Genomic DNA, 22,683 nt, shown 5'->3' with positions numbered 1-22,683 from the left:
TAGGGGGGCTCCCCTTGGTGCCTGGGTGCTTAGCAGCTTCCTGGAACATCTTGGATTTCATCATTGGTTTCCATTGTCTTTCTTCCCTGCGGCCCAGGGGCTGGGGGCTGGGTGGGCAGCAAGGGGTGCTGTCCTCTGGAATCCTGGGGACTGACCACCAGTGTGGGCCGCTCTGCTGACAGGGTAAGGAGGCAGTGATCTGAGGGTCCTCGAGGGTCAATGTGGCCTTCCATTCTCTTTCTTGGGGAGCAGGTCACATACTGCTCTGATATCATTAGTCAACTGTGTGTCCCCAGGGCCATGGGGGTTGGTGGCCCAGCTCTGCTCGGGAAGACCTGATCAAGCCCAGGGAGGTGGGGCTGGCTGGCTTCCCTTATTTGCCCAGACTGGAGAGGGGTGGTTCCTGGGATGAAGGCCTCTCGATTCTAAAGCTGGGACAGTCCTGGGTAAACCAGGATGAACTGTTACCTTATCTTTTTCCTTCCCTCTCTACCTCCCTCCCTTCCCCTCCCTCAGCCTGGTATTACTGGCGGGTAAGGCGGGGGGACAGGGTCAAAGGCCCTCCATTTCTGTGCTCTATATTCGGGATGGGGTGCCAGGCAGACCAGGCCTTGGAAGTTGATTTGTGGGGGTAAGACTCCTGGGTGAGGCCAGCTCCAGCCCTCCCCACCCCCAGTAAAAGAGTAAGGTTTGTTTTTGGCACCTCCTACCCCCAAGCTGGGAACCTGCCAAGACCGGCCTTCGTTGAAGGTGGTAGGTGGTCCTAGGGGCTTATGGATCAACAGGGCCAGGAGGCAGAGCCCTGGGCCCATCCTGTCTCTGTGGCCTTACGCAGGTCACTTCCCTTCCCTCTTGCCCCAGTCACCTTGCTGTGAAATAGAGGGCCGGCTTTAGAGGGTCTGTCGAGCTCCTTCCAACTCTCAAAACTGCTGTTTGCACCCACACGGGTGAGAACGCCTGCTGCTGCCCATGTGAGCCCTGGAAAGTCTGGAGGGGACAAAGTCTTGACCTGTTAGACTTTGGAAAGGACACTGCCTGTGGGTCTGGACAAAGGAAATATGTTGGTCCTGTACCAAGAGGGCAGCAGTTAGAGCCAGGGCCCCTGAGGACTTGGACTCAACCAATGAGACCCACCCGCCTCACTGCCAGAGGAAAACTGAGGCCCAGAGAGGGAAAGTAGATTGTCCAAGGTAACACAGCAAGTAGTGGCCCAGCAGGCATTAGACGCCTGGTCTCCTGGCTCCTCGCCAGGGTGTCTCACCCCTTCTCAGGATCACTCATATGACTAAGTGCTCTTCATGGGGACTGTCTCCCCCTCCCCGCCCCCTCTTACCCAGCACATCTCACCCTTTGGCGTTCTGATCCAGCAGCACTTAGCCCCTCAGATCTGGCAGGACCCCGCAAACACAGAGGGGGAGTGTTCGGCTGTGGCTCACCTCTGAGCTGCTGGAGGCACTTGTGGGCCCTGGGGCCCCCATAGAGTGCGGGAGCTGGGGAGTGACTGGGGGACTTGGGTGTGTGTGTAGAGCCTGGGTTCCTGATGGGTGTGGGGCTGGAACCCAGGTCCTTTTGTTTAGTGGGGGCTTGGCACCAGCAAAGGTTCTCAGATGGTAACACCTAAGGCCTTCAATAATAATAATGACAGTAGTAATAGTAATAAAAGATTCCATTCGTTGGGCACTGACTCTGTTCTGGACTCTGTTCTGAGTGCTTTACATGTATTTAACCCTAACAACAGTCCTATCGGGGAGGAAATAGTATTATGACCATTTTATAGCCGAAAAAACCTGGCAGAGAGAGGTCAATACTATTACATGGTCACCCCCCTGAGGTCAGGGTAAACACACCCCTATTGTCAGGAGACTGAAGTAGCTTGAAAGGTTTTGTCCTAAAATTTAGAGCAGAGTAACAGCCATTTTAGAACACTGTAACACCCATCTTTGATAATTTTAATTTCAAAATGGTATGTTAAAATGACAGCTCTTCTCCACTAAGTTTTGGCATCAAATTAAATGCCGGTGGAGGGGGGTTGCTCTATATTTCCTGGGACTCTTGGAAGAACTGCCCCCAGGGGGCACCCACGTGCCATCTGGGCAGCATGGTCTGGCCAGAGGTGCCTCCCAGGATGGTCTGCAGGCCTCTCAACTAGAGATTCTCTGGAGGGGCAGGAGATACCCTGGGGGGCACTGAACTTTCAACTCCATAGTGTGATTCCTCGCCTTTTAAAGGAGGCTCCTTGGGAGGGTCTACCACTGCCCAGCATGGTGAAGGATGGACTTCAAGGAATTTGTGTGCAAAATGATGTGAGGGGGACAAATAGGATACAGTAAGTCCCCTATATATGAACGAGTTCTATTCCGAGAGCACGTTTGTAAGTCCAATTTGTTCGTAATTAAGTCCAACAAAGTTAGCCTAGGTACTCAACTAACACAATAGGCTATATAGTACTGTTCTGTAATAGGTTTATAATACTTTTCACACAAATAATACGTACATTAAAAAAAACACAAAAAATAAAGAAAACATTTTTAATCTGACAGTACAGTACCTTGAAAAGTACAGTAGTACGGTACAGCAGCTGGCATACAGGGGCTTGCACACACGTTCACACCTTTGAAAGTTCATGACTTGAAGGTTTGTACGTAGGGGACTTACTGTATTCTTAGAGGGTCCATGGTTTCCATTCAGTATCACAAAAAAGTCTGGTACCCCTTCATGGTTATGAACTCTGCTCTGGGTACCAGAGTCCCAGGACAGGGGTGCTACCTCCTGAACCAGGGCTGGTCCTTTTGGCATCCCCCAGACAGGGCAGGCAACGTGAATTTCTCTGAGCACCCTGGGAAAAAGTCAGGGGAGCCCCCTCTCTCCTCTCCAAATGTGGGAGCCTGCGGAAAGTGCACCCTGTTCCCGTTGCCCCGCCCAGCCTGTCCCTGCCTGCATGGTGTCCGGGACCCTGGTCTGAGGGCAGGAGAAAGCCCAGTCCTGATGCTTACTTGCTTGGTGTCTTCACCTTCTGGGTCTCAGTTTCCTCACTTGTAAAATGGGTATAAGAGTATCTGCTCGGTGGGGTGGTTCTGAGAATCAAAGGAGAGGGTTCTCATGGGTGGGGGGCTGTTACCCCTGCAGAACTGGGCACCCAGGAGCCTTTTGGGCCATTCTAGACTGATGCTTCTTTTCCTCCAGAGGAAAGGTCCTCTGGCATGCAGAGCACAGACATGGGCAGAGCGTTTTTTGCTGACCAGGCCTTCCGGGCTGCAGCAGGACAGCATGTCTCTCCCCCTCAAATATAACAGGTAGGTAGTGGATTAAGGTAGAACGTCAGCTCCACGGGAGTAGGAGTTTTGTCTGTTTTGCACACTGCTGTGTCCTCAGGGCCTAGAACACTATCTGGCAAATAGCAGGTATTCAGTAAGTATTTGTTGAATGACAGACGGGGCCATGGGGACGGGACAGCCAGGCATAACCCAGAAAAGTGTGGGGAGAGGCTGTGACATTTTCTCACTCAAAGGCCCAGCTTCAGCTCTGCCACCAACTTTCTGGGTGACCCTGGGCAAATCCCTTCTCCTCTCTGGACCTGTTTTCCCATCTATAAAATGAGGGGATTGGCCCAGGGGGTCTCCAGGTTCCATCCAGCTCTGATGCCCTGTGCATTGGTGGGAAGAATAACCCACTGTGTCTTGAAGGCAGGATGTGTCTAGAGAGCAGAGAGGGACCAGGAGGGGCTGCTATGTCATGGGGGCGTGGCAGCGGGCACTCATCCTATGGCGAAACCAGATCCAGGGCTCGGCAGCTGGGGACCGTGGGCAACTTTCTGCTGCTACCCACAGGAGCAAGTGTTCCTGCTCCCGTCCCTAGCCCTTCCTCCTGAAGGGCCTTTCACCTGCTCAGCAAAAGGAGGAGCTACAGGCACTCCTTTCTCAGTTTGCAAATTAAGGCCAAGACTTCCTGCTGCGCTGCTTGAATCTCTGGGGAGAAGAGGTCCCATCTCTAGCTGGGACCCTCCTCCACCCCTTGGGCCCTTCACAGCCCCTGGACCCTGGGAAGATAGCAGGTGGACACGGTGGAGCTTTCATACAACTCCGTGCTATCATAAGCCATTAAATACTAAACCTGCTCCCACTTCCCTTTTGCCTTCTCTCCCTGAATTTCTTCTGGGAGTGAGCTGATAGTTACTGTTAGCCTATAGCCTGATATAAAGACATATCTAGGAATATAATTAGATGTGCTTTATAGTCTAATTTAAACAATGGATTTCATCGGCAATAGAGCATGTATTTTGTTGTACTGGTGGGCGATGACTATTAAAATGAACCTTCCCTGTGTCCTTCTAAGAAGTTCCAATGTGTTGCTCCCCTGCCCCCAGAACTGCACGGTCTCCAGCAACCACTGAATTCATAGGAAGCACAACCCAATTGCATGAAAAATTACTTGTAACAAACGTAGTATGTGCTTTTGAGTGAATATTGCAGAATTATATGAGATTTTTAAAAAAATGAAATCTGTCCCCCTCCACCTCATTGTCTAATACTAGCAGTGTTTACGTTCAGACATTTCTGTGCATATATGAGCTACACACACGAGCATTTGTGTAAGTTTTTATACAAATAAAATCGTAATCTACGTACTATTGTGCAACACGTAGACCCTTCCAAGTGGGAACACATGAGGCTTTGTCATTGTTTGCATGACTACATTAATAGACATTTGGGTCCTTTCCAGTTTTCCATTATTGCAAACAGTGCTGATATGACACTTTGTACCTAATCTTTGTGCACTTGTATGAATTTATCTGCAAGGTAACTTTCTAGAAGTGGAATTTACTGAGTCAAAGAATATACAAAGTGAAATTTTTGTACATTTACATGTTCATACACTGTGTGGGCAATTGCTTATTTCCCCACATTATGGCCAGGCCGTCTTTTCAATCTTTATTTATCTGATAGGTGAGTGCTGTATCCCAGTGTTTAAAATTTGCGTTTTTTTCAACTGCAAGTGAAGTTGAACACCTCCTCTTACATTTATGGGCCTTTTATACTTTTCCTGATATCCACTGCCCACTTTTCAGTTGTCTGTTTCTACTGATTGTAAAAGTGCTTTACATATGAAGGACATCATCAAATGAATCTTTGGCCTGTCATAATTACTGGCAAATATTTTTTCTTAATTTGTTTATGTTTTATCGGTTTAGGGTTCATCTCCAGCATCTATATAGTAACAGTTATCAGTATCCCCTTCATGGAGTCCTGGTTTCTTGCCGAGCTGCATTTTTAATACTATAACACCCCAGTGACTGAGAAGGTCCTTAATCCACATTCTGAAATTTAGGGGAGAAAGAGTTTTGCCATTTGCAGCTGAAAAGTGAGCAGTGCAGAGGGCTTGTCCTTTGCTAGGTCTGAATCTGACATTTGGAGGGAGACGAGGGCAGCCGAGAGACTGCTTGCTGTGATGGAGACAAGTCCTAGACTTTAGTGCCCCTCCCAGCTGTCCTGTCTTCCCTCAGCCTCAGTTTTTCTCAATGCAAAATGAGGGGGTTGAATTGGTTGAACTCCAAGATCACTTCCTGTTGGGAATTCCCTGGCGGTCCAGTGGTTAGGACTCCACACTTTCACTGCCGAGAGCCCGGGTTCAATTCCTGGTTGGGGAACAAAGATCCCATGGCACAGCCAAAAAAAAAAAAAAAAAGATCACTTCCTGTTTTAATAACTGATGGTCTGGTCATACATGATGTGCCCTCAGATAGGTTGCTGTCCCTTTTGGGAACTATTTCTGGCCTTCCATAAAAGGTGGCAGTAGAACAGGGTAATGAGTCAGGTCTTTCCAGCACTAAGGACTCATGACTCCATGGGTGTTCACTTGTAGAGCTCCAACCTTCACTGTGCCTCAGAGGCACCTGCAGAGTAGTCAAGAACACGGATGTCCAGGCCCCACCCCCAGGACAATTAAATTAGAACCCCTGGAGGTGGGCTCTTGATAGCTTTTAAGAGCCCAGCTGACGGATGCTCCATATACCTGGGGTCGACCTGACATTCTGAATTTCCACTGAGCTCTAGATGATGTCGATGCTGGCGGTTCAGGAGCACGCTTGCAGTAGGAGGCTGGCAGCACCAGCCACCCCAGGGAGCTGCTTAGAAGTGCAGAGTCTTAACACTGATTCCCTCAGTCTGGCTTCCCCAAGTGCTTCTGCGCTGCTTAGGTGAACGTACTTATTTTCAAAAGCAGGGCTTTGGAGGTTATACTCTTGTATTTGCTTTTTGGTAATTCATCGAACTATACACTTATGATCTTGCCAAGGAGAAAGGGACAGGACCAGGTCATCCTAGACCCCAGAAAGGATCAGGAGCCCTGAGGCAGCTGATCCGTTCATTTGGCCTCCCCTTTTGCACATACCCGCAGCTGTTCCGTGCCCACTCCTGAATAATCATGCATCCTCCCTTGTCTCACTTTTTGTTGTTCCACCTCACTCTGCATATTCTCTCCTTACCCAGGATCTTTCCTTTCGGCCATGATGTAGGCTTCCCCACCTCTCTCCTTTTGTGTGGGTTTACTTCATTCCACATTAAAAACATAAAACACCTGAAGTATTCACTAATACTTGGTTTGCCCTTATAAATGTCTATAATATATCAAGAGCACAAATGAGGCCAGTGAACCCTTGCAGAGCCCTTTGAAATTTGAACCAGCTAGCCATCTTCTTCATTACTTGATTTTTATTGGTCAAAGTTATATGCTGAATACTGGGGAGAGAGAGGAGTACAGGCATGAAACAAAACACAGTTGCTACCATAATGAAATGAAAAGTAGAGTCACTATTGCAGGTCAAAGTCTAATCAAGTATTATTCAAGTTGCAATGACTTATACACTACACAAATCCCAAAATTTAATCTAGTGGAAATCAACAGACCAAAATAAAAAGTGGGTTCTAAAATATCAAATATCCAAAATTTTCACAACATGCTCAGTTACCCTAAATTACTTATTGTCCACATTTTGACAGGTTCCAATCCAACTGGCTATGGATAGGTAAGATAGCAGTATAGACAGCACACATAGGGGCATTATTTGGGAATCGAGAGGATGCCATCGGGTGCTTTTGCTCTCTTTCTTTTTCTTTTTGAATTGAAGTATAGTTGTACAATATTATATAAGTTATGGGTGTATAATATAGTGCTTCACAATTTTTAAAGGTTATACTCCATTTAGAGTTATTATAAAATATTGGCTATATTGCCCATGCTGTACAATACATCCCTGAGAGGGCCCTGCTCAGCTACTAAAGAGTACCCTGGGCCTATGGGTATTTAAAGTGGATCTTGGGTAAGCCTCAGTTGCCTCATCTGTACAATGGGGCTAGTGATGCCTCCTTCTCTGAGTTACTCAGTTTTAGGTCAAATGACATTCAAAAAGCAACTGGCCTGGCACATAGTAGGTACTCAAGTCAATCCAGTCCAGCTCTCAGTGGGGGCTTACCACGAAACAGATAATGGCCGGATCTTGGTGCTGGAGTCATGCGTTGCCCTTAGTGGGGTCAGACAGACCTGGTTTGGCCCTCACTAGTTGTAGGACCTTAGATGAGTCATTTCATCTCCCTGCACCTCAGTTTGCTTGTTCAGTGCAGACAGTCGAACCTCTTTGGCAGGGTTAAAGCGTGGAGGCCTGTGCCAGGCCCGGAGCCAGCCTGAGTTCAGGCTGTGGGAAGCCACCTCCCTCCCACCCTGGGGGAGCCCTGGCTTCAGAGGACAGTGTCCCCTTTGACTCTGCCAGCCACCACAGTCACTATACCACAATCACTGAGCGCTGGAGAGCAAATAACCCCTGTCAGCCCAGCCTTTTTCTTGGCAGCTGCCACTCTGGCCAGCCAGGTTTGGGTTGGCGGGCAAGGTGAGTGGCTCGGCTTTGATGTGAGCTGCGCTGAAGCTGGGAAATGGGGGTGTGGGGATCCCAGCCTGCCTTGGTGGCTCAGGGCCAGCTCCTAGTCTTTACCCCAGAGCCTGGCAGAGCCCTGCTGCCTGAGGCCGGTGGAGGGAGGCGACTGGACACCAGTGGGTCCTCACAGCATCCCTAAGACGTGGGTATCCATTTTATAGATGGGGAAACTGAGGGAATTACTCCCCAGCTCTGGTGACCACCAGGGTGCATGGGTGGGTACCCCCATGTGCCCTGATTTGCTGTGGGTCTGAAGGTCCAACCCATTCCCTGAGAGGGACTTGGTCTCCAGAAGACCCCCCGCGCCCGCTGTTTAAATGCGCATGTCAGGCCCCACACAGGTTTACTGGGCATCTGATTCATGCCTGGCCCTGTGGCTGGCTAAGGGAGCGAGGAGGATGCATAAGACACAGCCCCTCAGAGGCAAATCCCAGCTCTGCCACTGGCCAGCTCCAGGTACAGCCTCTCTGGGCCTCAGTTTTCCCATCTGTAAAACGGGGTGTAGGGAAAATTAAAGTATTGTGTGTGAAAAGCAATTTTTAAAACGGTACTGTTTATGCAAGTGAGGGATTATTAGCACTCCTGAGCTAAAACCCCAGTCTCTGACACTGAAATAAAGCACAGGAGAGAATGGATGGGGGTCTTTGGTGAGCCACACAAGAGGGCATGTACTTCTAGTCAGAAGGCTGGAAGGGGCAGAAGGCTGCTCATTTTTCAGAGGAGGAAAAAGGGGCCCAGAGGAGGGTTTTGCCCAAAGACTGGAGAAGTAGGAATTGGTCCCAGCTCTTGGTGGGAGTCCCCAGTCTGGACTGCTGTGCAACCCTGGGAAACTGCTGTAACCCCTCTGGGCCTCAGTTTCCCCCTGTGCCGGTCACACAGAGGAACTGCTGGGAGTTTTTTTCTTCTGAAGCGTGTGTGCATCACTTGGCTCCTCTGACTCTGCTCTGGACAAGGTGGTCCTGGGTCCTTAGGAGGTGAGGAGGGCAGTGAGAATCCCAGCCGACCATCCCAGGTTGGGACCCAAGGCAAGGAGAGAAGCCCAGGTTGCAGGCATGCAGGTCCGAGGTGGGGAGGAAGAGGAGGCAGGAGACTGTTGCCAGCCAGGAAGTGTCTGCTGGCTGGCATCAGGCATGCTTGAGCTAGCGTGCTTCCTGTAAGCATTGCACACGAGCCTGGGGACCTCACCCCTCAGACATTCCGGGACAGCCCCCTCAGTCCTCAGAGGCTGTCCCATTGTCCCCTGGAACAGCAAACGGGCGGCAGCGCCAAACTCCCAGCATCCAAACAACATCCATTCATTCAACAATGTTTACCGAGCAGGCACCATGCACTTTGGGCAGGCACCATGCCAGACACCAGCACACAGAGAGAGACTGCGGATCTCAGGGCCAGTGGGCTCACATTTTCCAGCTGGGCCCCCTGTACCTGGAGCGGGCGCCAATCTCCTTGCATGCTCTTCTGGTTGGGACTCTGAGGTCATCATTGATGAGGAATGAGTGCGTGAACCTTGGGGGCAGCGGGGAGATGACCCCTGAACATTGATTTGGCTCCACTCATGCAAAGCACTGCATGGAGGGGGCGTATGCATCTATTGTCTCCTTTAGGCTTCCCAACAAGGAATAGGTGTCATTATCCTCATTTATAGAGACATAGCCTCAGGTGAGTGACCTTGCTCCAGGTCACACAGTTCATGGGAGTTTGAGCCAGGATTCAGACCTGGGTCTTTCCTGGGCACCAAGCCCTCAGATACTGAAACTAGTACCTCTGAGGCCCTGGTCTCAGTTTGGATCCTCTTTTGGAAACCACCCACTAGTCTAGTGGCTTTGGGCAAGTCACTTGGCCTCTCTGAGCCTTGGTTTTCTTATCTGTCAAATGGGGCTCAGGGGGTCTAATTCGTAGGATGGCTGTGAAGTTTAATTGGGACAGTGGATGTAAAACAACCTGCTCACTGGCTGAGGCAAGAGGCTGTGGGAGACCTCGTTCAGGGGTTTCGTTTCCCAGAATTCTCTGGCCACGGAGGACTTGGAGAAATCCCAAGCCCCTTCCTCTGCTTCCAGGTCTAATCACTCTGAGTCATCAGCCAGAATTGACGGAGTACATCCCAGTTTGCTAGGTGTAGTGCGCAGGGACAGATGGGGAGGAATAAGAGGAGAAGAAGGTACAGATGAAGAACAGGACACAGTGGCTCTGTCCCCTTCCTCTCCTCCCTCAGGGACTTGAGGATCTTGGGGGTGAGGAAGGACTGTTCTGTGAAATAATGAGACCAGTACAAGCCACCATAATGACCGTGTCTCTGCTCCCATTTCACTCTATGAAGATATTTCATGTCTTAAGTCATTTCAGCCCAAAGACGGCTCTGTGAATTGCTAATATTATCCCCCTTTTGAAGATGAGCAGACGAGGAAACTGACTCTTGGACAGATTTACCCGAGCCCCTGAGTTAGTAGGCGAGTGGGATTTTAGCCTCTGCTGGTAACCCTGACTCCTCTGCCGAGGCTTCCAGAGCCAGGCAGTGGAGGGGAAGGTTCTCAGTAGAGAAAAGGAGAAGGCCGTGCTTTTTACAGCTGTGCAGAAGTCTTGCAAAAGCCTTGAGACAGGTGAGATAGGAGCCACTGGAATGAAAAACCCTTCAGGGGACTTCCCTGGTGTCCAGTGGGTAAGACTCCCCACTCCCAATGCAGAGGGCCTGGGTTCGATCCCTGGTCGGGGAACTAGATCCTGCATGCATGTCGCAACTAACAGATCCCGCATGCTACAACGAAAGATCCCACGTGCTGCAACTAAGACCCGGTGCAGCCAAAATAAATAAACAAATATTAAAAAAAAAAAAACCTTCAGATGTTTGTCCCTCTACTGTGCCTTTCATTATAAGAAAGGCCTCTGGCTGCAGGTCTCACAGCCACGTCTGGGCTGACAGCCTGGCTTTTCTGTGGAACTACACCAACCCCAGGCTGTCTAGATAGTGCTGGGGGTCTGACAAGGGTCCTGGCTGCCACCATTAGCTTGATGACCTTGAGCCCATCACAACCTCTCCAAGCCTCAATTTTGCCATCTGTTAAATGGGGATTTTAATGAATGTTGTGATAGGAAGATTGCACTGGGCACGGCCTGGAATGGCTGGCACAGCAAGCTTCTGAAGTTTCCTTCCATTCTTCCCTCCCTCTTTCTTCTTCTGGGAGATGGCATCAGATAAAGGGGAGTTAGTACAACTCTGTGTGAAGAATCCTAGGCATTAGTTGCAGATGGCTGAGTTCAAAACCCATTTCTCGGGAATTCCCTGGTGGTCCAGTGATTAGGACTCCGCGCTTCCACTGCAGCAACTAAGATCCCGCAAACCATGCGGTGCGGCGCAGCCAAACCAAACCAAACAAAAAATCAAAACCTGTCTCTCCTTTGTACCAGCCCTGATCAAGTGTGTCACTTCTCTGAGCTGCCGTTTTCTCATCTGTAAAATGGGGATATAATGTCAACCCTCCAGAGGGAACTCCCTTCGTTCACCCGGAGGTAGCGAGGGCAATGCTTAACCGAGAAGAATGCCTCAAAGTTGGTGACCTCTCAGAGGAGGGGGGAAGATGTTTCGGGGTGAGGTTTGGAGGAGGGTTTCTAGCACCTCCTGAAATCAAATCACCTACATTATTAGTTACTCAGATAGAAAACCTGGTTCAGATATTCATAAAGGAAAACCAAGTTGCTCCAAGAAGGAACATGGCCCCCAGGTCACAGAATGCCAACGCAGGATGGGGACAGAGGCCCTGAAAGGGGAGTGGGCTGGACCCCGGGCTCCTTGTAGTTTTCCTGCCCTACTTTAATCCAGGTCAATGCAACCGAGACTTTGAGCTTCTACTTGTGCAGGAACCAAGCTAGGCACTTTGTAAGATCAGGTGGATCATGAATCAGACATTAACTCTGTCTGCCCTTAAGAATCTTATAGTTGAGTCAAAAGAATTAATGATGATATGAATAAGATATCTCCATGCACCCCTGTCTCACAGGCACCTTGCACAGAACCTGGTACATAGTAGGTGCTGCATACATGTTAACTGAATGTAACAAAACTACAAACTACAATGGGGGGCAGACTCTGAGGAGGGGTCATTTATGTTGGGCTTTGACGGCCGCCTAAGAGTCCTCTGCTCCTCCGTTTGTCCACTGATCCTCCATCAAGGCTGACGAAGACCACAGCAGAGCAAAACCCCAGCTTCTCCTTGCTCCTGACCACCAGCCCTCATCTGAACTCTGAGGAGTCTCCAGATGTGAGGAGGAAGTGGCCAGGCTGCGGAAGGCAGGCTCGTTTCCAGCGCGGGGCCGGGCCGCCAGCTCCAGGTCCTGTTTACACAGCAAGGCGGACAGGCCGACAAGACTTGGCGGCCAATGCGCTTCTGCCTCTGAGAACAGAAGGGGCTGGCAGAGCCTAGCCAGGCGCGGGGTGGCCTGTGCCAGAGGGGAAAGTCAAATGTAAAGAGCGTTTCCTCCTGGCCAGCCGGCCCCAGACTTTTGTCTCCAGTCTGCAGGCAGTTCCTCCAGTGATTCATAATCAGCGGGAACTTATAAATAAACCCCACCTCGGCCTCGCACCGCAGCCTGGCTGGGACCTGGGCGGGAGCGAGGTGGGGGGTTGGGAAACAGGGAAGCTGAGGAGAGGCCCTGAGGAGGCTTGGGGGACCGGGGTGATGCTGGCTGCTGGACAGGGGCACTTCTGGCTTCCTGTGGAGGGACTGCAGGGCTGTTGCCAGCAGTCACATCCCACCGAGGACTCAAGCATGGGGCCACCGGTCGGGAGCAAAGAATGCTGAGAGGCCGGGATTTTCATCTGCTCCCCAGGAGTGTGGTAGATGAGACTAGGTAGAATTTTGAAATAGCTGGCCTTTAAAACATGTTTTTGGATATAATTTCAAATTCATGGAAAAGTTGCAAAAAAAGAACAGAGGGGACTTCCCTGGTGGTGCAGTGGTTAAGAATCCGCCTGTCAATGCAGGGGACGCGGGTCCGAGCCCTGGTTCGGGAAGATCCCACATGCCACAGAGCAACTATGCCCATGCACCACAGCTACTGAGCCTGTGCTCTAGAGCCCGCGAGCCACAACTACTGAAGCCCATGCGCCTAGAGCCCGTGCTCCGCAGCAAGAGAAGCCACTGCAATGAGAAGCCCGTGCACCACAGCGAAGAGTAGCCCCCGCTCGCCGCAGCTAGAGAAAGTCCGCGCGCAGCAACGAAGACCGAGCGCAGCCAAAAATAAATAAATAAATTAATTAATTAATAATAAAAAGCATAGAACAGAGAACTCCTGTATAACCTGTAGCCAGATTCATCAATTGTTTACATTCTGTCCCATTTTGCTTCATCATTCTCTGTCTCCCATATTTTCTTTTTTCAGAACCATCTAAAAGTAGGCTTCCAATTGTGGAAAACAGTATGGAGGTTTCTCAAAAAACTAAAAATAGCACTACCATATGACCCAGCAATTTCACTCCTGGGTATATATTTGAAAAAAACAAAACAACTAATTCGAAAAGATACATGCACCCCAATGTTCATAGCAACATTACTTACAATAGCCAAGATATGGAAGCAACCTAAGTTGTCCATCAACAGATGAATGGATAAAGAAGAGGTGGTATATATATAAACACAATGGAGTACTACTCAGCCATAAAAAAAGAATGGAATTTTGCCATTTGCAGCAACATGAATGGACTTGGAGGGCATTATGCTAAATGAAATAAGTCAGACAGAGAAAGACAAATACTATATGATATCACTTATATGTGGAATCTAAAAAATATAACAAATAAGTGAATATAACAAAAAAGAAGCAGACTCACAAATATAGAGAACACACTAATGGTTACCAGTGGCGGAGGGGGACAATATAGGGGTGGGGGAGGGTACAAGCTCTTGGGTATAAGATAGGCTCAAGGATGTATTGTACAACATGGCAAATATAGCCAGTATTTTGTAATAACTGTAAATGGAGCGTAACCTTTAAAAATTGTATAAAAATAGTAAAAGTAGGCTTCTAGCATCACACCTCTGTGCCCCATTTGCCTTCAGTGTGCACTTCCTGAAATAGCCGGTGTTTGGATTCCTGACCGACCACTTACTAAATGTATTCCAGGGCAAGTTGTTCAGGTCCTGCATCCTCCTCTGTGAAGCGGGACTACGAGGACCCCTTACCACGGAGAGGATCAGGAGAAGTAACAATGGAAACATCTGCCAGAGCAGTAATGATAAGCACAGCTCATTATTATGTGCAAAGCAGCTTGCATACATTATGTCATTTGACCTGCATAGAAGAAACAGGCTCAGAGATGGTGTGTAATTTGTCCAAAGTCACACAGCAAGCTAGGCTTTGATGTACACAGTAAGCACTGAAATAATCCTGGAGCCTGTCCTCATCCTTATTTGCTGTATGATTGTAATCAAGGGCTGGCTTCCTAGGCCTTGGTCTCCCCTTGTGCTGTGGGCACAGGGATCTCAGGGCAGGGGATGGCGGCAAGGGTGGGGTGGGGGTGAGGCAGGGGAGAATGCAAGATGCTTCTGCAAGCGGCCCAGCTCCCCAGGTCCCTGGAAGAAGCACTTCTCGTGTCAGGGCCAGAGTGGAAGCTGCTCCAGCAGACAAACCAGCTTCCCTGAATTCTTCAGGTCACCTTATGATCCAGGCTCAAACATCTCTTGCAGATTGTCTCTGGAAACTGGGAAATTGGACCAGAAGGCCCTGAGCCTCCCAGCCTCTGGAGCTTCTGCAGTGATGAGGCCTGGCCACCAGATGGCCGCACACAGACCACTGCGCTCTCAGGGAAGAGGAGGTGTGTCTCCATTCAGGGGCTGTTTTAGCGTGGCTGCTCCCGAGTGAGAGCGTCCACACCACCATCCCTTTAGTTTCGGGTCGCAGGGAAACAGCCCAGGAAGGGCAGCAACTCACCGCGGTCTCTCAGCCCGCACTTTGTGCTTCCCAGGGGTTCTTATCCTGGTGGAGCAAGGACCTGGGGCTGTGACAGTTGCTGGATTTCTCTAGACCTCAGTTTCCACATTTGCAGAAAGGTGCAAGTCCCTTCTGCCTAGCTTTCTTCACGGGGTCTGTATGGCAGGTCAAACACAGAGGCTCCGTTTCCACATCTGTGAAACTGGTAAAACAGTAGAGGTTGTTTTGTGCCGTCATGAGGATGAAGAGCTGCCCACATCTGAAGTGATTTGAGGGTTAAGCCTGCAGGCCAAAGTCCAGCCACCTACACGTGAGCTCTGGGTCTGCCTACCGCTCCCAGAATGGCCTTGTTTATAAAGTGCAGTCCAGGACTTCAGAGTGGGAGGAGACCTCAGGGCTCATTTCACCGGTACCTTCCATTCCTCAGACAGAGGAAAGTCCAGAGAGGGCCAGTGACTTGCCTAAGGTCTCATAGCCCCACCTGACCACACTGGAACCCAGATCCACTAACCCTGGGGACAGCCATCATTAACTCTTCTCTCCCCTCTGCCCAGAGACCCACGTTGGGAAGGGCTGGTACAGCTGGGGCAGGAATGGGCACAGAGGGGGCCAGCATGAGCTGGAGGCCATGCTGCAAAAGAGCCCAGCTCAGAGCCCAAGGAAACTCCCTTCTCCTGAGGGACAGCCAGTGCCCCTGCCCCCAGGGGAAAGCCCTCAGGGTTCACCTGCCCAGACCCTGGGGGGGATATTTTTAAAAGTTTAACACTCTCCAGGGAACATTCTGCATTTCTATTCCTACAGTGTATCTATGCTTTTATTTATGAAACAAGTCTTCTGTTCTCTGTTAATTAGTGGGCTCCTATAAACCCTCTCCCCCAGCTCAGGATATGGAGGGCAGGGGGGGAAAAAAACCAATAAAAATATAAAAATATGGAACTCCAGATGCACTGGGCAGGACCAGCCTTCCTGCCTGCGGAGAGGGAGCGACGTATTACCCCAAATTAGTAACTGTCCAGAATCCCAGGCTGATAACATGCATATTTTGGGAAGAACATGCTACTAACTTGACCTCATTCATATTCAACTGTAAGAGACTGATGGAGTGGCTTTTTCTTCAGCAAGTTTGAATGAGGGAGGAGAGATGGGTCATGAGAGCCTGGGAGTGGGATGAGGAGGAACGGGGCAGAAGGTCGGGGGCATGCACAGAGAGGCTTCGGGCCCCAGAGACTAACAGTATTGCCCACGCACCAGAGGGAAATGGAACACTGACTTTCAGGAGATGCCCACCTGGGTGGGGGCGGGGCACAGATAATTCAGTTTCCATGAGGCGGTGCTTTCTCCTGGGGGGAGAAAGGGGGGATACCTGTAACCGGCAGTTTCCCCTGGAGGAGGGGCTGGCCTGCAGGTCCAGCCTCATGTCCAGCTCTCTGCAGAGCCCCTCAACTGCCCTGAGAAGCAGGAGCTGTCATCTCCATTGTAATCCAGTAGACTGAGGCCCAGAAAAAGAGAGGGGCTTGCCCAAGCGCTGAGTTAGTGACAAAATGCCTAGAAGAACCAAGGTCTCCTAGTCAGTTGCTTTTTACTCACGTTCTGCCTGAATCTGGAGTTAGGCCAAACCAGTTCCTGGCTCTGTGACCTCTTGGACCTCTCCAAGCTCAGTTTTCCTCATCTGTAAAATGGGAGCGATATCTCTTATCTCCTGGGGTTGTTGACAGCATTTGATACTGTATGAAACGGCCTGGCACACCGTCGGCATGCAATCAGCAGCGGCTGTATTACAGAGGAGTCAAATCTTACTCGGGGCATGGTTCTGAAGGTCATTTAATGCAAAGCACAAAACGAAACAAAAAATAAAAACCAAACCCTTGAAAATCCTTTAGGAAGGCACCATGAAGAGTTAAATCCTTGTTGGGGGTGAGTGGGGGAGAAAGAGGAAGGCTTTAGGATTGCCAAGGAGCCAAGAGGGTGAGTGAGACATTGAGGCAGGCAAACTGCATACACTGGAAAGTGTGCCGTGGAGGCCTGGCAGGTACAGGAGGGTCCGTGCCAGGATGGGCAGGGCTTTGAATGCCAGGGGGAGAAGTCAGCGCCGGCTTGCTGCTGTCAGGAGATGTTTAATTTTGGCAGTGGGGTGATTAAAGGGAGGTTCCCTGTGTGTGTGTGAATTTCCACCCGCTCCCAAAGTTGTTTCTCTGCTGGAGAGCTGGGGCCAGTTTATGGCTCCTGGCTGCCCCTGTGAGGCCTCTCCCAGCCCTCCTCCTCCCTGGCTGTCTGGCAGCCAACTGAATTTTATGTGGGGAATCTGAGGAATTTGAAAAGGCAGAATGCAAATGCCACTGTTGGAGATTTCCTTGTCAGCCTCGGAGCGGGGTGGGGGGGGGGGGAAGGCCCCTCTTTGTGGGGTAAGGAAGTGTGGAGCTCTGGGTCCTGGACCCTGTTTGGATGCTCAGGGGCCAGGTGGCCAGGGCCAGTTCCTTAACCGCCATCTGTGAGAAGCAGGCAGTGTCACCAGAACTCTCCTCTGGAGCTGTTGGAGAGCCAAGCTCGGTAACAGAGAGTGGCCCTTGTACACTGTTAAGAGCCTGTCACACGCCCTGTGTTGAGAGGTTATTAACGATTCCCCAATGCCCTTGTTTTACAGAGGAGGGAACCGAAGTCCAAGGGGAGACTTTTGTCTGGGGTCACGGGGCCGATCTGGGCCGAGGCCAGGGTCCCAGCGCTGATGGGGGCCCGCTGGGGGCCCGGCGCTGCGGGCGCGCTGAGGTCGCGGGGCGGTCCCGGACCTTGCGCGGCCCTAAACCCTCCGGGCCGTGGGCGCGCCCGCCGTCCCCGGACCTGCCCGCTGTGGGCGCCGGGGGGCCGGGAGCCGGGAGCCGCGCCCGAACCCGGGCGCCTCTATCTCCTGCGGCCGCGGCGTCTCCGAGTCTCGGCGGCCCGAGCGCCGGGCGTTATCTGCTCTCGCCCGTCCGGGCCCCTTCCCGCCTTCCCGCCCGGCCGTGGCCGCCGTGGCGACGGGACGCTCCCGCCTTATCATCGGCTGCCCGGCCGGCTAGCTGTGGCCCGCGTCTCACCCCCGCCCCTCCCCGGGCGGCCCCCTCCCCGACACGCCCACTCCCCAAGATGCCTCCTCCCAGGGTAGCCCCCTCCCCTGCTGCCCCTCTCAGAGCTGCCCCCTCCGGGGCCAAGCTGCAGGGAGCGCTTTCCCCAAGGGGCACTGCGTCAGAAAGGGGTGTCAGACTTGTCCTCTTCTTAAAAGACAAGCCTAACTATGCTTAATCCCGTTTTAGTCACGTTTTAAAGGACTTCATAAGAGAGGCAAAGTTATGCAAAACAAAACAAAAAACAAAACCCACTCTAACTCCTAAACCCACTCTACGTCAGGGCTGGGCGGGGGTGGGGTGGGACAGAGTACTCATCCATCAGATCGCTCTAAAATTCTTCTCCTCAGGGCTTACTGTGTTAGGTGTGACACCCCTTGGAAGCAAAGTTTCCCCACATGAGTATGGGAATCTGTAGGCCATGAAGCTCCCCAATAGTGCTGGTGGCAGAAAACATGGGTGCAGCCCTTTGTAATAACAATTTGGCAGTATAGATGGAAAGCCATAAAAGTATTTATACCCTTTGACTCAGTAATCTCACTCTGGGAATGTATCCCAAGGAAATAGTTCAACAGCAGCGAAAGAAAAAGACAAAAACAGAAAACTATGGGTTCATCAATGTGTTATTTGTAAAGCTAGTAAGCACATCTTTCTGAGTGAAAAGTTGGAATACACGAGTCGCATGGTACTGGGTTCGAACTCACCATGGTCCCACCATGAACCCGCCTACAAACCTTGAATAAGTGTCTTAACCTTGCCGAATTTCCCTTTTCGTTTCTGGGAAATGAATAAGCCCACCACTCAGAGGACTTTTGTAAGAATTCCAGGAGACATCTTGTGAAAGCATCTAGTAAAGGGTTTGAGGGTAGAGGAAGAATGTAAGAAATGTTTATTTCCCCCCTTTCTTCATCCTTACAGAAATGAAAATATGGAGTATTTCAAGTTACATTTGTAAATACTGGAGAAAGTGCATATGGTGGTTAAGAGCTTGGGACTTTTGAGTCCTTCAAACTTGGATTGGGTCAGAATCCTAGCACCACTTATTTCCTAGCTGTGCAATCTTGACAAGATGTATTTCCTCACTTATTAAAAAATGATAATAGAATTTACCCTGTAACTGTGGTGAGGGTTAAATGAGGTAGTATGTGGAATGTGTTTAGGTCCGTGCCTGGCATGTAATAAGCACTCAATAACTGGTAGCTATTATTATTATTAAATAGCATTTAAAAGTAGAGGTAACTTCAATACCCCAAAGTACTCCAAGTTAAATAAGTTAGGATATCTTTTGTGGAATAGAATGCGACATTTAAAAAGAGTGAGATAATCAACATAAACTAATGAGGAAGGATGAACATGATAAGTGAAAAACGACGGTTGCCTCCATCTGGATAAGTGACCTAAATATGAAAAATTAGAAGTAAAAATATAAGTTTAAGGAAAGTCTTATATAATCTTGGGCAGGGGGTGGGGGGTAATGAGGATCTTCTCAAGCAAGCCAGGAACCATAAGGAAAAGACAGACCATAAAGGAAAAGACAGATTAGACCATATCAGATATTTAAATGTCTACATGGTAGGAGACCCCATAAACAAGTCTAGAGACAATCGTAGAGAGGAGAATTGTTTGTTACATACAGATAGATAAAAGCTTCATGTCCTTCATACCCCTCAAGACCTCTCATATGGAATTCCTACAAACTAATTGGAAAAGTCAAACAATAGAAAAATGGACAAAACCACTTCACAGAAGGGGAAATGCAATCATGAGAAAGGCAGATCACCTCCCCATTTGTTGGGGAAATGCAAATAAAAGCATAAACAAAATACCATTTTCCACCAAGCACTAACTATTAAAATAGAAATAGGCATGCCCTTTGCCCCACCAATCCCATTTTCAGAACTATCCATAAAAAATACATTTTGTTTTTTTTACTGTAGTGTTCTTCATCCTTCATAGTGACAATTCCGGTGTCCACCTCTAGGGCATGGGTGGATGAATTTGGTTACAGCCATGCTGATGGGTACTGTAGACTGCTAAGAAGGAAGTTTTTGAATCTGTATGCAGTGACTTGCAGGGTTGTCTGTGATATTCTGTCAGGCCAAAAAAGGCAATTGTGCAGCAGTGTGTAAAGTATGATCCCATTTTGTGTTTAAAAAAAGTGTGTGTGTCTGTGTGTGTGAGAGAGAGAGCGAGACAGAGAGAAGCTTTCAAGCCTTCACCAGGGTAAATATGTTGGTTCTGTTTGCATAAACCTATAGAAAAGTGGGTGTATATATTGAAAGAAAGGGGCAAGTGGTTTTCACTAGTTTTCTTTTTTTCCAGTTTTATTGAGATATAATTGACATATAACATTATACACGTTTAAGGGGCACAACATAGTGATTATATATGTATACTTTATATATACACACGTATATATACATATATGTATATGATCACCACAATAAATTTAGTTAACATCCATCACCTCACATAATTACGAATTTTTTTCTTGTGATGAGAACTTTTAAGATCTACTCTCTAAGCACTTTCAAATATACAACACAGCGTTGTTAACTAAAGTCACCATGCTGTACATTCCCAGAACTTAGAATTGTAAGTTTGTACCTTTTGACCACCCTCACCCGTTCTGCCCACCCTCCGCCTCTGGCAACCACCATTCTGTTTGCCCATTTGTCTAGACTGACATTTTCCTTTTCGTTTGTAGGAATTCTGGACATGAGGGATATGAACCCTTCTTTCCCTGCATGTGAGCCTGTGGAGAGGCTCCTGCCAGACTGTTCTGCATTTCCTGGTGGTGGGAGGAGAGAGGGGCGGCGTTCTCAGGTCCCCATCTCTCTGTGACCTTTGGCCTGCTGCAGCAGCATATGTTGTTGTAGTCTGGAAAAATGGCAATTAAATAGATTTGATCACACACAACAAACGAAGAGAGTTTGCAAAGCAATATGTACCCCCGGTTCAGTTTTTGTGAGAAGGAACAGCCTGTGTTTGTAAATATGTAGAGGAAGGGCTGAGAGAGGGCCTGGCTGACTGTTGGAGGTCACTTCTGAGCAGTGGGCTGTGCTGAAGGGGGTTTTATTTTTGCACGTCTCTCGTTTGCAGTTTTTACAATGAGCATTATTGCTTTTGCAAGGATAAAACAATGGAGTATTTTTTCCCCTGAAGTGTACAGTGGTATTTGTGTACTGTGGCTGTAGGGAGGAAATGTGAACAAGTACCAGAAATTGGGTTAGGGTGGTGGGACCCCCCCACCCCCGCCCCCGCCAGAATTTTTTCTTTTAGATTTGTACCTTTTATTTTTTTATTGTGGTAAGAAACTTATAAGATAAAATTACCATCTTAACCATTTTTAAGTGTACAGTACAGTAGTGTTAACTATTATACTCCAGATCTCCAGAACTTTTTCATCTTGCATAACTGAGGCTCTATACCAATTGAACATCTCCCCATCTCCCCCGGCCCTCGGCCCCTGGAAACCACATTCTACTTTCTGTTTCTATGAATTTGACTGCTTTAGAAACCTCATATAAGTGGAATCATGCAATATTTGTCTTTTTGTGACTGACCTATTTCACTTAGCATAATGTCCTCAGGGTTCCTCCATGTTGTAACGTATGACGATTTTCTTCGTTGTGTATTGGGTTGGCCAAAAAGTTCCTTCGGGTTTTAAGTAAAAATAAAAGATACATTTTTCATTTTCACAAAGAACTTTATTGAACAGCATATTCATTGTGTTGTTCCACTACCTTCTGCCATTTTTCAGGCAACTTCATAATTCCATCTTCCCAAAACCTTTTATCTTTTTGAGCAAAGAACTGTTACAGGTGTCTTTTACAGTCTTCCAGGGAATTGAAATTCTTTCCATTAAGGGAATTTTGTAAAGACTGAAACAAATGGAAATCCAAAGGTGCAATGTTAGTGAATATGGCGGATGAATCAGAACTTCCCAGCCAAGCTGTAACAGTTTTTGCCTGGTCATCAAAGAAACATGCGGTCTCGTGGTATCCTGATGGAAGATTATGCGTTTTCTGTTGACTCATTCCTGACGCTTTTCTTTGAGTGCCGCTTTCAGTTGGTCTAATTGGGGGCGGTACTTGTTGGAATTAATCTTTTGGTTTTCCAGAAGGAGCTCGTAATAGAGGACTCCCTTCCAATCCCACCATATACACAACATCACCTTCTTTGGTTGAAGACCAGCCTTTGGTGTGGTTGGTGGTGGTTCATTTCACCTGCCCCACAATCTCTTCCGTTCCACATTATTGTACAGTATCCACTTGTCATCGCCCGTCACAATTTGTTTTAAAAACGAAGCGTTTTCATTACTTTTAAGTAGAGAATAGCATGCGGAAATACGGTCAAGAAGGTTTTTTTCGTTTAACTTATGTGGAACCCAAACATCAAAACCTTTAATCTAACCAAGCTGGTGCAAATGATTTTCAAGACTTGATTTGGATATTTTGAGTATGTTCGCTATCTCCCACATGGTATAACGTTAATTGTTCTCAATTAATGTCTCAATTTGATCACTATCAACTTCAACTGGTCTACCTGACCGTGGAGCAACGTCCAGTGAGAAATCTCTAGCAAGAGACTTCGCAAACCACTTTTGAACACATTCGATCAGTCACAGCACCTTCTCCATACACTGCACAAATCTTTTTTTGCATTTCAGTTGTGTTTTTACCTTTCTTGAAATAATAAAGCATAATATGCTGAAAATGTTGCTTTTTTCTTCCATCT

The sequence above is a fragment of the Balaenoptera ricei genome, chromosome 2, assembly GCF_028023285.1.
Source record: "Balaenoptera ricei isolate mBalRic1 chromosome 2, mBalRic1.hap2, whole genome shotgun sequence".
Lineage (NCBI taxonomy): Eukaryota > Metazoa > Chordata > Mammalia > Artiodactyla > Balaenopteridae > Balaenoptera > Balaenoptera ricei.
Note: the sequence above shows the minus strand (reverse complement) of the source record.